Source organism: Arachis hypogaea, chromosome 17 (genome assembly GCF_003086295.3).
Source record: "Arachis hypogaea cultivar Tifrunner chromosome 17, arahy.Tifrunner.gnm2.J5K5, whole genome shotgun sequence".
Classification (NCBI taxonomy): Eukaryota; Viridiplantae; Streptophyta; class Magnoliopsida; order Fabales; family Fabaceae; genus Arachis; species Arachis hypogaea.
In genome coordinates this window covers 46,121,272-46,133,785 of record NC_092052.1, presented here as the reverse complement: position 1 = coordinate 46,133,785, position 12,514 = coordinate 46,121,272, and the positions used below count along the sequence as shown (strand labels likewise).

At 37.9% G+C, this 12,514-nt stretch overlaps 1 non-coding gene across 1 annotated transcript; it reads right to left on the bottom strand.

Moving 5' to 3' along the window:
- Positions 1–7,506: 7,506 nt before the first annotated feature.
- LOC112768669 (small nucleolar RNA R71) lies at positions 7,507–7,614 on the bottom strand. Its single transcript, XR_003186071.1, has one exon. It is a non-coding gene; the product is annotated as a small nucleolar RNA R71 (small nucleolar RNA).
- Positions 7,615–12,514: the final 4,900 nt, after the last annotated feature.

The following is a 12,514-nucleotide window of genomic DNA, read 5'->3' as shown; positions in this document are numbered from 1 at the left end:
GCAATTTTAGAGGGTTTCTGGCCCCACTTGGAGCTGAGTTTTTGGCGGGAAAAGCTTTAAAAGACCAAGGATTGAAGGGGAATACATCATTCACAAAACTTAGCATCATTTTAGACACATTAGGATAAGTTTAGATTAGTTTCTAGAGAGAGAAGCTCTCACTTCTCTCTAGAATTAGGTTAGAATTCCTTAGATCTAGGTTAATTTCATGCTTTGATTTACTTTTCCTTTACAATTTCTTGTTCCTCTACTCTTCCTCTCTCTAATTTTGTATTTCATTCTTATAATTGCCTACTTTGTTGTTGATGCACTCTTTCTTCTTCTATTTTTTCTTTAATGCAATTTATGATTCATGTTCCTTTATTGTTGAATTACTTTGTTGTTGTTTAATTCCTTGCAATTGAGTAGTATATATTTACATTCCTTGCAATCTTACTATGCTTTCTTTTTATGCCTTCCAAGTGTTTGATAAAATGCTTGGTTGGATTTTAGAGTAGAATTTTATGCTCTTGGCTTGGAAAGGTAACTTAGGAACTCTTGAGTCACTAATGTCCAGGTGATTGACGGTTGGGAGCCATTAACGCTAGATCTCACTAATCGATTTGGTGGAGAACTAGGACTTATGGACTTGGATTGATATAGCTCACTTGACTTTCCTCTACTATTAGTTAGGGGTTGACTTAGTGGGATTGATCCTTGCCAATTCTCATGTTGTGGTTAGTGATTAGGATAGAGATCCTTGACCACCAAACATTGCCAAGACCTTCTTAGCTATTAGTTTATTTTCATTGCCATTTACATTTCTTGCCTATTATCCCAAAAATCCCAAAACATACCTCATAACTAATAACAAGACACTTTGTTGCAATTTCTAGGGAGAACGACCCTTGGTTCAATACTTCGGTTTATAGATTTTAGGGGTTTGTTATGTGTGACAAAAAAAATTTTTTATGAAAGAATTAGTGTTGGTTAGAAACTATACTTGCAACGAGGATTCATTTGTGAATTCTAGACCACACCAAAGTCCAATCATCAAAATGGCGCGGTTGCCGGAGAATTACAATGGTGTTATGTTATTGGTTATTGTATATATGTGAATATTGTGAATAGCTTGATTTTTGGAATTGCTTGTTAGTTTTTGCTAGTTTTAGGACTTTGTTTCATTATTTCTTGTTAGCTTTTATTTCTTATTTTCACTTTTTACCATGAATTATCACTTTGGCTATGAGTGTGATTACAACTATATTGTAGGAAATGAGGGCTACAATGAAAATGTGTATCAAGGATGGGATAATCAAAGGTGGGAGGAGCCATATGCATATGATCAATCCTCTTGGCAACAACCTCCACCAATGCACTATGAAGAAGAGCCATTCTATGATGCATACCAATCCAATGGCTATGGTGAATCTCCTTGTGACTTTCAAGAACCACCACCATATGCCTATGAGCCATATCCTCAACATGAACCTCAACCATACTCACAAGCCCTCTACCACCAAGCACCTCCATATGACCATAATCCATATCCATCCTACCAACCACCTTTTGAACCATATGAGCCATACATGGAACCACCATTCCAATATCAATACTCCCAAGAACCACCTCAATATACACCACCACATCCTTATCAAGAAGAACCACCTTCCTATCATGAACCCTTTCTCCAAGACAATGAACCTTCTTATCCATCCCAATTCTCAATGGATGAAACCCTTAGCCTTATACTTCAAGGGCAAGGAGAAATGCAAAGGGAGACACTAGAATTTGTAGCTACCTTGACCGAGGTAGTATGCCAATTAGGCTCCTAATATTTGATCACTCAAAGCACTCCCATGGTCACATGTGGAGAATTAATTGAAGAGCAAAGCAAGAAGGAGAGGTTGGAAACTTTGGTGGAAAATGAGGAATGTTATTTTGTATTAGAATAATTAGAGGAGCCTATGATCATTGAAGAAGAGGAAGAAGTGGTTGAAGACTTAGGAGATGCGGAACCTCCTTGGGAACCTAGAGTTGAAGAGAACCTCTCCAAGAAAATTGAATTTGATGTTGAGGAGGAGAGTGCACAACCTCCAAAATAATTTTTGAATGAAGACTTGGAAGGAATGAAGCAAGAATTAAATTCCTGTGGTGATGAAGATCATGCATCCAACCTTCTTGGTGGTGAAACCTTTGAATTTGAAGAACCTTCTTCCGAAGAGATAGAAAGCAATGTGGAGGTAGATTTCTCTCAACCTTCCATTTATAATTTGAGTGATGGAGAAGATTTGGATGAAAATAATGAACAAAGGATTGGAAGTGAAGAAGTTTGTGAAGAGGTGGAGGTAGTCAAAGAAGAACACAAGGGAGTAGAGCTTACAAGCACATTGGAAATACATCTCCCCAAGCCACCACCATCCATTCTTTCATTCAAGTGGGTAAATTCCTTATACTTAAGCTTTATTATTCCCCTTGAATATGATTTTCTTGAGACAGATGGTCAACTTAGATATATTTGTGGCTTTAAGAGCAAAAAGGAGATGGCTAGTGGTTGGAAATATCATTCTAAGCTCATTATGGTTGCATGTTCAAAGTTTAATTGTAAGGGTTGGTATAGAGGTAAATCACTTGGGTCTAGGAGCATGTTTGGCCACTTAAATGAGAATTCTAATGTCACACCACCCGGATGGACTAATAATAATGATCAACTTCAAGATGGGTATGAAAATAAAGTGTGGGATCCCAGATCGCACAAGGAGAACCAACTTTGGGAGCCCCAAGCTTGTGAAGAACTCCATCAACACTTGGCACAATCCATAAGAAATCTTGGGGCACAATGGAGAACCAAGCATTGGTGGATGTTCAAAGATAACTTCAAGCACAAGCCTCCTTGATAAGAAGCTCCCTATAAGTCCAACTTAAGGACAATAAACAAAAGTGCTAGGTGGGAGACACCCCACCATGGTAACTTCTTTCCTTTTTTCTGATTTTGTACATATTAGTAGAATTAGTTTAAATTCATGTTTTGATTAGTTTGTTGAGTTTATTTGGTAGTTTAGTATGTTAAATAAGGTTTTAAGGTGTTTTGGTAGCTGTTTAGAGGTTTGGAATGCTTGGATTGGTGCAAAACATAGAATTTTTTTTTGAAAAACAGAGCACCATCCACGCGTACGCGCACTGCACGTGTACGCGTGCATCAAGCATTTTCGCCAAACCGCGCGCATGCATCATGTGCGCATACGCGTGGATCCCAGAATTTCATTCCTTCATACATTGACCCGAGAGTTGTGCGAGTGTTGAGCGCGCACTGTGCCCGAGGCACAAACCGACTCGCGCGTACACGCACAAGACGGGTACGCGTCACTCTCGAAATAAGCCATCGACGCGGACACACCATGTACACGTACGCGTCGCGTCCATTGCACCACCATCCGCGCGTGCGCGTGATGAGCGGATAATTTATACGCTTTTTGGCATTGTTTTCAGTATGTTTTTAGTAGGATCTAGTTACTTTTAGGGATGTTTTTATTAGTTTTTATGTTAAATTCACATTTCTGGACTTTACTATGAGTTTGTGTGTTTTTCTGTGATTTCAGGTATTTTCTGGCTGAAATTGAGGGACTTGAGCAAAAATCAGATTCAGAGGTTGAAGAAGGACTGCTGATGCTGTTGGATTCTGACCTCCCTGCACTCAAAGTGAATTTTCTGGAGCTACAAAACTCAAAATGGCGCGCTTCCAATTTCGTTGGAAAGTAGACATCCAGGGCTTTCTAGCAATATATAATAGTCCATACTTTGGCCGAGTTTAGATGATGCAAAAGGGCGTTGAACACCAGTTCTGCGCTGCAGTCTGGAGTTAAACGCCAGAAACACGTCACGAACCAGAGTTGAACGCCAAAAACACGTTACAAACTGGCGTTCAACTCCAAGAATGACCTCTACACGTGTAAACTTCAAGCTCAGCCCATGCACACACCAAGTGGTCCCCGGAAGTGGATTTATGCATCAATTACTTACTTCTGTAAACCCAGTAGCTAGTTTAAGTATAAATAGGACTTTTTACTATTGTATTTACATCTTTTGATCATTTTTAGATCTCTAGACCTCCATGGGAGGCTGGCCACTCGGCCATGCTTACCCTATATTCACTTATGTATTTTTCAACGGTAGAGTTTCTGCACTCCATAGATTAAAGTGTGGAGCTCTGCTGTTCCTCATGATTTAATGCAAAGTACTCCTGTTTTATATTCAATTCAACTTATTCCGCTTCTAAGATATTCATTCGCACTTCAACATGAATGTGATGAACGTGACAATCATCATCATTCCCTATGAACGCGTGCCTGACAACCACTTCCGTTCTACCTTCGATTGAATGGATATCTCTTGGATATCTAATACAGGGGACCGAGTCCGAGTTATTAAGTGTCTTCGTGGTATAAGTTAGAACTCATGGATGGCCATTCCTGAGATCCGGAAAGTCTAAACCTTGTCTGTGGTTTTCCGAGTAGGATCTGGGAAGGGATGGCTGTGACGAACTTCAAACTCGCGAATGCTGGGCGTAGTGACAGACGCAAAAGGATAGTAAATCTTATTCCAGTATGATCGAGAACCTCCAGATGATTAGCCATGCAGTGACAGCGCATTGGACCATTTTCACAAGAGAGGATGGGATGTAGCCATTGACAACGGTGATGCCCTTACATAAAGCTTGCCATGGAAAGGAGTAAGACTGATTGGATGAAGACAGCGGGAAAGCAGAGATTAAGAGGAACGAAAGCATCTCTACAAGCTTATCTGAAATTCTTACCAATGATTTACATAAGTATTTCTATCTTTATTTTCTATTTATTTATTATTTATTTTCGAAAACTCCATAACCATTTGATATCCGCCTGACTGAGATTAACAAGATGACCATAGCTTGCTTCATACCAACAATCTCCGTGGGATCGACCCTTACTCACGTAAGGTTTTATTACTTGGACGACCCAGTGCACTTGCTGGTTAGTTGTGCGAAGTTGTGAAGTTATGTTTGGACCATGGTATTGCGCACCAGTTATTGGCGCCATGCTAGGGAGAGAACGAGCAACAAATTTTACAACCTCAGAGTAACAATTTCGCATACCAAGTTTTTAGCGCCGTTGCCGGGGATTGTTCGAGTTTGGACAACTGACTGTTCATCCTTTTCGTTTTCTTTTCAAAAATCAAATAAATAAAAAAAATTATTTTCAAAAAAAAATTTATATTTTTCTTCAGAATTTTTAAGAATGAATTCTAGTGTTTCATGAAGCATGTTGAAGCCTGGCTTGCTGTAAAGCCATGTCTAATTCTTGGACTGAGGCTTCCACTTATAAGTATATGAAGTTGGATGAAGTATCAGCTATTGTATGCTTGATTTGTCACTTAAAGCTTGGCTGGCCATTGGCCATGTCTAGTGTTTTGGACCGAAGTTTTTATTGAAAGCTTGGCTGGCTAGTGAGCCATGTCTAATTCCTGGACTGAAGCTTTAGACTCAGAGCGCAAGATTCCTGGAATTCATATTAAAAATTTTGGAATCCTTATTTTTCTTTTTCAAATAATTTTCGAAAAATACCAAAAAAATTTAGAAAATCATAAAAATCAAAAATAATTTCATGTTTCTTGTTTGAGTCTTGAGTCAATATTAAGTTTGATGTCAATTGCATGTTTTAAAGTTTGCATAAATTTTTTGAAAAATTCATGCATTCATAGTGTTCTTCATGATCTTCAAGTTGTTCTTGGTAAGTCTTCTTGTTTGATCTTTAAATTTTCTTGTTTTGTGTCTTTTCTTGTTTTTCATATGCATTTTTCGTTTGTTAGAGTCCAAGCATTAAAGATTTCTAAGTTTGGTGTCTTGCATGTTTTCTTTGCATAGAAAATTTTCAAAAATAAGTTCTTGATGTTTATCTTGACATTCAAAGTGTTTTTGGTGTTTATCTTGACATTCATAGCATTCTTGCATGCATTCATTGTTTTGATCTGAAATTTTCATGCATTGAGCATTTTCATTGTTTTTCTCTTTCATCATTAAAAATTCAAAAATAAAAAAAATATCTTTCCCTTTTCACTCATAAATTTTCGAAAATTTGAGTTGACTTTTTCAAAACTTTTTAAAATTTAGTTGTTTCTTATAAGTCAAATCAAATTTTCAATTCAAAAATCTTATCTTTTTAAAATCTTTTTCAAAAATCAAATCTTTTTCATTCTTTTTTATTTATTTCTGAAAATTTTAAAAATATTTTTCAAAAATCTTTTTCTTAATTTTATTACATAAATTTCGAAAATATCATCATCAATTAATGTTTTGATTCAAAAATTTCAAGTTTGTTACTTGCTTGTTAAGAAAGATTCAAACTTTAAGTTCTAGAATCATATCTTGTGATTACTTGTGAGTCAAGTCATTAATTTTGATTTTAAAATTCAAATCTTTATCAAAACTAATTTTAATCATATCTTTTTAAATCATATCTATTTCAAAAATTTGATTTTAAAATATCTTTTCTAACTTCTTATCTTCTCATTTTTTTTTAAAATTGATTTTCAAATCTTATCTTTTTGTTTCAATCATATCTTTTTAAATTTTAATCATATCTTTTTCAAAACCACCTAACTATTTTTCCCTCTCTAATTTTCGAAAATTTCTCCCTCTTTTTCAAAAATTCTCTTTAATTAATTAATTGTTTTAAATTTTGATTTTAATTGTATTCTTCCTTTAATTTTCGAAAATCATTAACTCATTTTCAAAAATTAATTTTCGAAAACTTCTTCCTCTCATCTCCTTCTATTTATTTATTCATCTACTAACACTTCATCTCACCCAAATTCGAACCCCCTCTTCCATCTGTGTTCGAATTTTCTCTTCTTCCCTTCTTTACATTACATTCCTTTCTTCTTCTACTCACACAGGGGAACCTCTATACCTGGGTAAAAAGGATCCCTATTATTATTTTTCTGTTCCCTCTTTTTCATATGAGCAGCAGCATGGACAAGAACATTCTTGTTGAAGCAGACCCTGAACCTGAAAGGACTCTGAAGAGGAAACTAAGAGAAGCTAAAATACAACAATACAGAGATAACCTTACAGAAATTTTCGAACAGAAAAAGGAGATGGCAGTCGAAAATAATAATAATGCAAGGAGGATGCTTGGTGACTTTACTGCACCTAGTTCCAATTTACATGGAAGAAGCATCTCCATCCCCACCATTGGAGCAAACAATTTTGAGCTTAAACCTCAATTAGTTTCTCTAATGCAACAAAACTGCAAGTTTCATGGACTTCCATCTGAAGATCCCTTTCAGTTCTTAACTGAATTCTTGCAGATATGTGACACTGTTAAGACTAATGGAGTAGATCCTGAAGTCTACAGGCTCATGCTTTTCCCTTTTGCTGTGAGAGACAGAGCTAGAATATGGTTGGACTCTCAACCTAAGGATAGCCTGAACTCTTGGGATAAGCTGGTCAAGGCTTTCTTAGCCAAGTTCTTCCCTCCTCAAAAGCTGAGTAAGCTTAGGGTGGATGTCCAAACCTTCAGACAGAAAGAAGGTGAATCCCTCTATGAAGCTTGGGAGAGATACAAGGAACTGACCAAAAAGTGTCCTTCTGACATGCTTTCAGAATGGACCATCCTGGATATATTCTATGATGGTCTGTCTGAATTAGCTAAGATGTCATTGGATACTTTTGCAGGTGGATCCATTCACCTAAAGAAAACGCCTGCAGAAGCTCAAGAACTCATTGACATGGTTGCTAACAACCAGTTTATGTACACTTCTGAGAGGAATCCTGTAAGTAATGGGACACCTCAGAAGAAGGGAGTTCTTGAAATTGATACTCTGAATGCTATATTGGCTCAGAATAAAATATTGACTCAGCAAATCAATATGATTTCTCAGAGTCTGAATGGAATGCAAGGTGCATCCAACAGTACTCAAGAGGCATCTTCTGAAGAAGAAGCTTATGATCATGAGAACCCTGCAATAGCAGAGGTAAATTATATGGGTGAACCTTATGGAAACACCTATAACCCCTCATGGAGAAATCACCCAAATTTCTCATGGAAGGATCAACAAAAGCCTCAACAAGGCTTTAATAATGGTGGAAGAAACAGGTTTAGCAATAGCAAGCCTTTTCCATCATCCACTCAGCAACAGACAGAGAACTCTGAACAAAATACCTCTAATTTAGCAAATTTAGTCTCTGATCTATCTAAGGCCACTGTGAGTTTCATGAATGAAACAAGGTCCTCCATTAGAAATTTGGAAGCACAAGTGGGCCAGTTGAGTAAAAGAATCACTGAAAACCCCCCTAGTACTCTCCCAAGTAATACAGAAAAGAATCCAAAAGGAGAGTGCAAGGCCATTTAATTAATTAGCATGGCCGAACCTGTAAGGGAGGTTAAGGACGTGAATCCCAGCGAGGAAGACCTCCTGGGACGTCCAGTGATCAATAAGGAGTTCCCCTCTGAGGAACCAAAGGAATCTGAGACTCATCTAGAGACCATAGAGATTCCATTGAACCTCCTTATGCCATTCATGAGCTCTGATGAGTATTCTTCTTCTGAAGAGAATGAGGATGTTACTGAAGAGCAAGTTGCCAAGTACCTTGGTGCAATCATGAAGCTAAATGCCAAATTATTTGGTAATGAGACTTGGGGAGATGAACCTCCCTTGCTCATCAATGAACTGAGTGATTTGGATCAACTGACATTGCCTCAGAAGAAATAGGATCCTGGAAAGTTCTTAAAACCTTGTACCATAGGCACCATGACCTTTGAAAAGGCTCTATGTGACCTTGGGTCAGGAATAAACCTCATGCCACTCTCTGTAATGGAGAAACTAAGAACCCTTGAGGTACAGGAAGCCAATTTCTCATTAGAAATGGCAGACAAATCCATAAAAATAGCTTATGGACAAGTAGAGGACATGTTAGTAAGGGTTAAAGACCTTTACATCCCTGCTGATTTCATAATCCTGGATACTGGGAAGGATGAGGATGAATCCATCATTCTTGGAAGACCCTTCCTAGCCACAGCAAGAGCTGTGATTGATGTGGACAGAGGAGAATTGATCCTTCAATTAAATGAGGACAACCTTGTGTTTAAAACTCAAGGATCTCTCTCTGTACCCATGGAGAAGAAGCATAAAAAGCTTCTCTCACTGTAGAGTCAACCAAAGCCCCCACAGTCAAACTCTAAGTTTGGTGTTGGGAAGTCTCAACAATGCTCTGAACATCTGTGAGGCTCCATGAGAGCCCACTGTCAAGCTATTGACATTAAAGAAGCGCTTGTTAGGAGGCAACCCAATTATTATTTATCTAATTTTATTTTTATTTTTATTGTTCTTTCATGTTTTATTAGGTTCATGATCATGTGGAGTCACAAAATAAATAGAAAAATCAAAAACAGAATCAAAAACAGCAGAAGAAAAATCACACCCTGGAGGAAGGGCTTACTGGCGTTTAAACGCCAGTAAGGAGCATCTGGTTGGCGTTCAACGCCAGAACAGAGCATGGATTTGGTGTTGAACGCCAGAAACATGCTGCATCTGGGCATTGAACGCCCAGAACAAGCATCAATTCAGCGTTTAAACGCCAGAATTGCATGCAAAGGCATTTTGCATGCCTAATTGGTGCAGGGAGGTAAATCCTTGACACCAAAGGATCTGTGGACCCCACAGGATCCCCACATACCTCCACTCACCTTCCCTCCTCATAATCCTATATCACCTCAATCTCTCTTCCCCATCACCTCTTCACCACTTACATCCATATCTTCTTCTTCTTCTTCTATTCTTTCTTCTTTAGCTCGAGGGCGAGCAACATTCTAAGTTTGGTGTGGAAAAAGCATTACTTTTTTGTTTTTCCATAACCATTGATGGCACCTAAGGCCAGAGAAACCTCAGGAAAGAGGAAAGGGAAGACAAAAGCTTCCATCATGGGTCTATAGCTCAGTGATAGAACATTTGACTGCAAATCAAGAGATCCCTGAGATACCTCAGGGGATACATTTTCCTCCACACAATTATTGGGAGCAACTAAGGGTGGAACATCAGGAGCACTCAATCATCCTTCATGAAATTAGAGAAGATCAAAGAGCTATGAGGGAGGAGCAACAAAGACAAGAAAGAGACATAGAAGAGCTCAAGGACATCATTGGTTCCTCAAGAAGGAAACGCCACCATCACTAAGGTGGACTCATTCCTTGTTCTTAAACTTTCTGTTTTTCATTTTCTTATGTTAAATGTTTATCTATGTTTGTGTCTTTATTACATGATCATTAGTGTCTAAGTGTCTATGCCTTAAAGTAGTGAATATGAATCCATCACCTCTCTTAAATGAAAACTGTTTTAATTCAAAAGAACAAGAAGTACACGAGTTTCGAATTTATCCTTGAACTTAGTTTAATTATATTGATGTAGAGACAATACTTTTTATTTTCTGAATGAATACTTGAACAATGCATATGTCTTTTGAAGTTGGTGTTTTAGAATGTTAAATATGTTGGCTCTTGAAAGAAGGATGAACAGGAGATATGTTATTTGATAATCTGAAAAATCATAAAAATGATTCTTGAAGCAAGAAAAAGCAGTGAATACAAAGCTTGCAGAAAAAAAATGGCGAAAAAAAAAGAAAAAGAAAAAACAAGTAGAAAAAGCCAAAAGCTCTTAAAACCAAAAGGCAAGAGCAAAAAGCCAATAGCCCTTAAAACCAAAAGTCAAGGGTAATAAAAAGGATCCAAGGCTTTGAGCATCAGTGGATAGGAGGGCCTAAAGGAATAAAATCCTAGCCTAAGCGGCTAAACCAAGCTGTCCCTAACCATGTGCTTGTGGCGTGAAGGTGTCAAGTGAAAACTTGAGACTGAGCGGTTAAAGTCAAGGTCCAAAGTAAAAAAAGAGTGTGCTTAAGAACCCTGGACACCTCTAATTGGGGACTTTAGCAAAGCTGAGTCACAATCTGAAAAGGTTCACCCAGTTATGTGTCTGTGGCATTTATGTATCCGGTGGTAATACTGGAAAACAAAGTGCTTAGGGCCACGGCCAAGACTCATAAAGTAGCTGTGTTCAAGAATCAACATACTGAACTAGGAGAATCAATAACACTATCTGAACTCTGAGTTCCTATAGATGCCAATCATTCTGAACCTCAATGGATAAAGTGAGATGCCAAAACTATTCAAGAGGCAAAAAGCTACAAGTCCCGCTCATCTGATTGGAGCTATGTTTCATTGATAGTTTGGAATTTATAGTATAATCTCTTTTTTTTATCCTATTTGATTTTCAGTTGCTTGGGGACAAGCAACAATTTAAGTTTGGTGTTGTGATGAGCGGATAATTTATACGCTTTTTGGCATTATTTTTAGTATGTTTTTAGTAGGATCTAGTTACTTTTAGGGATGTTTTTATTAGTTTTTATGTTAAATTCACATTTTTGGACTTTGCTATGAGTTTGTGTATTTTTCTGTGATTTCAGGTATTTTCTGGCTGAAGTTGAGGAACTTGAGCAAAAATCAGATTCAGAGGTTGAAGAAGGACTGCTGATGCTGTTGGATTCTGACCTCCCTGCACTCAAAGTGAATTTTCTGGAGCTACAGAACTCAAAATGGCGCGCTTCCAATTGCGTTGGAAAGTAGACATCCAGGGCTTTCCAGCAATATATAATAGTTCATACTTTGGCCGAGTTTAGAGGACGCAAAAGGGCGTTGAACACCAGTTCTACGCTGCAGTCTGGAGTTAAACGCTAGAAACACGTCACGAACCAGAGTTGAACGCCAAAAACACGTTACAAACTGGCGTTCAACTCCAAGAATGACCTCTACACGTGTAAACTTCAAGCTCAGCCCAAGCACACACCAAGTGGGCCCCGAAAGTGGATTTATGCATCAATTACTTACTTCTGTAAACCCCAGTAGCTAGTTTAAGTATAAATAGGACTTTTTACTATTGTATTTACATCTTTTGATCATTTTTAGATCTCTAGACCTCCATGGGAGGCTGGCCACTCGGCCATGCTTACCCTATATTCACTTATGTATTTTTCAACGGTAGAGTTTCTGCACTTCATAGATTAAGGTGTGGAGCTCTGCTGTTCCTCATGATTTAATGCAAAGTACTCCTGTTTTATATTCAATTCAACTTATTCCGCTTCTAAGATATTCATTCGCACTTCAACATGAATATGATGAATGTGACAATCATCATCATTCCCTATGAACGCATGCCTGACAACCACTTTCGTTCTACCTTCGATTGAATGGATATCTCTTGGATATCTAATACAGGGGACCGAGTCTGAGTTATTAAGTGTCTTCGTGGTATAAGTTAGAACCCATGGATGGCCATTCCTGAGATCCAGAAAGTCTAAACCTTGTCTGTGATATTCCGAGTAGGATCTGGGAAGGGATGGCTGTGACGAACTTCAAACTCGCAAATGTTGGGCGTAGTGACAGACGCAAAAGGATAGTAAATCCTATTCCAGTATGATCGAGAACCTCTAGATGATTAGCCATGCAGTGAC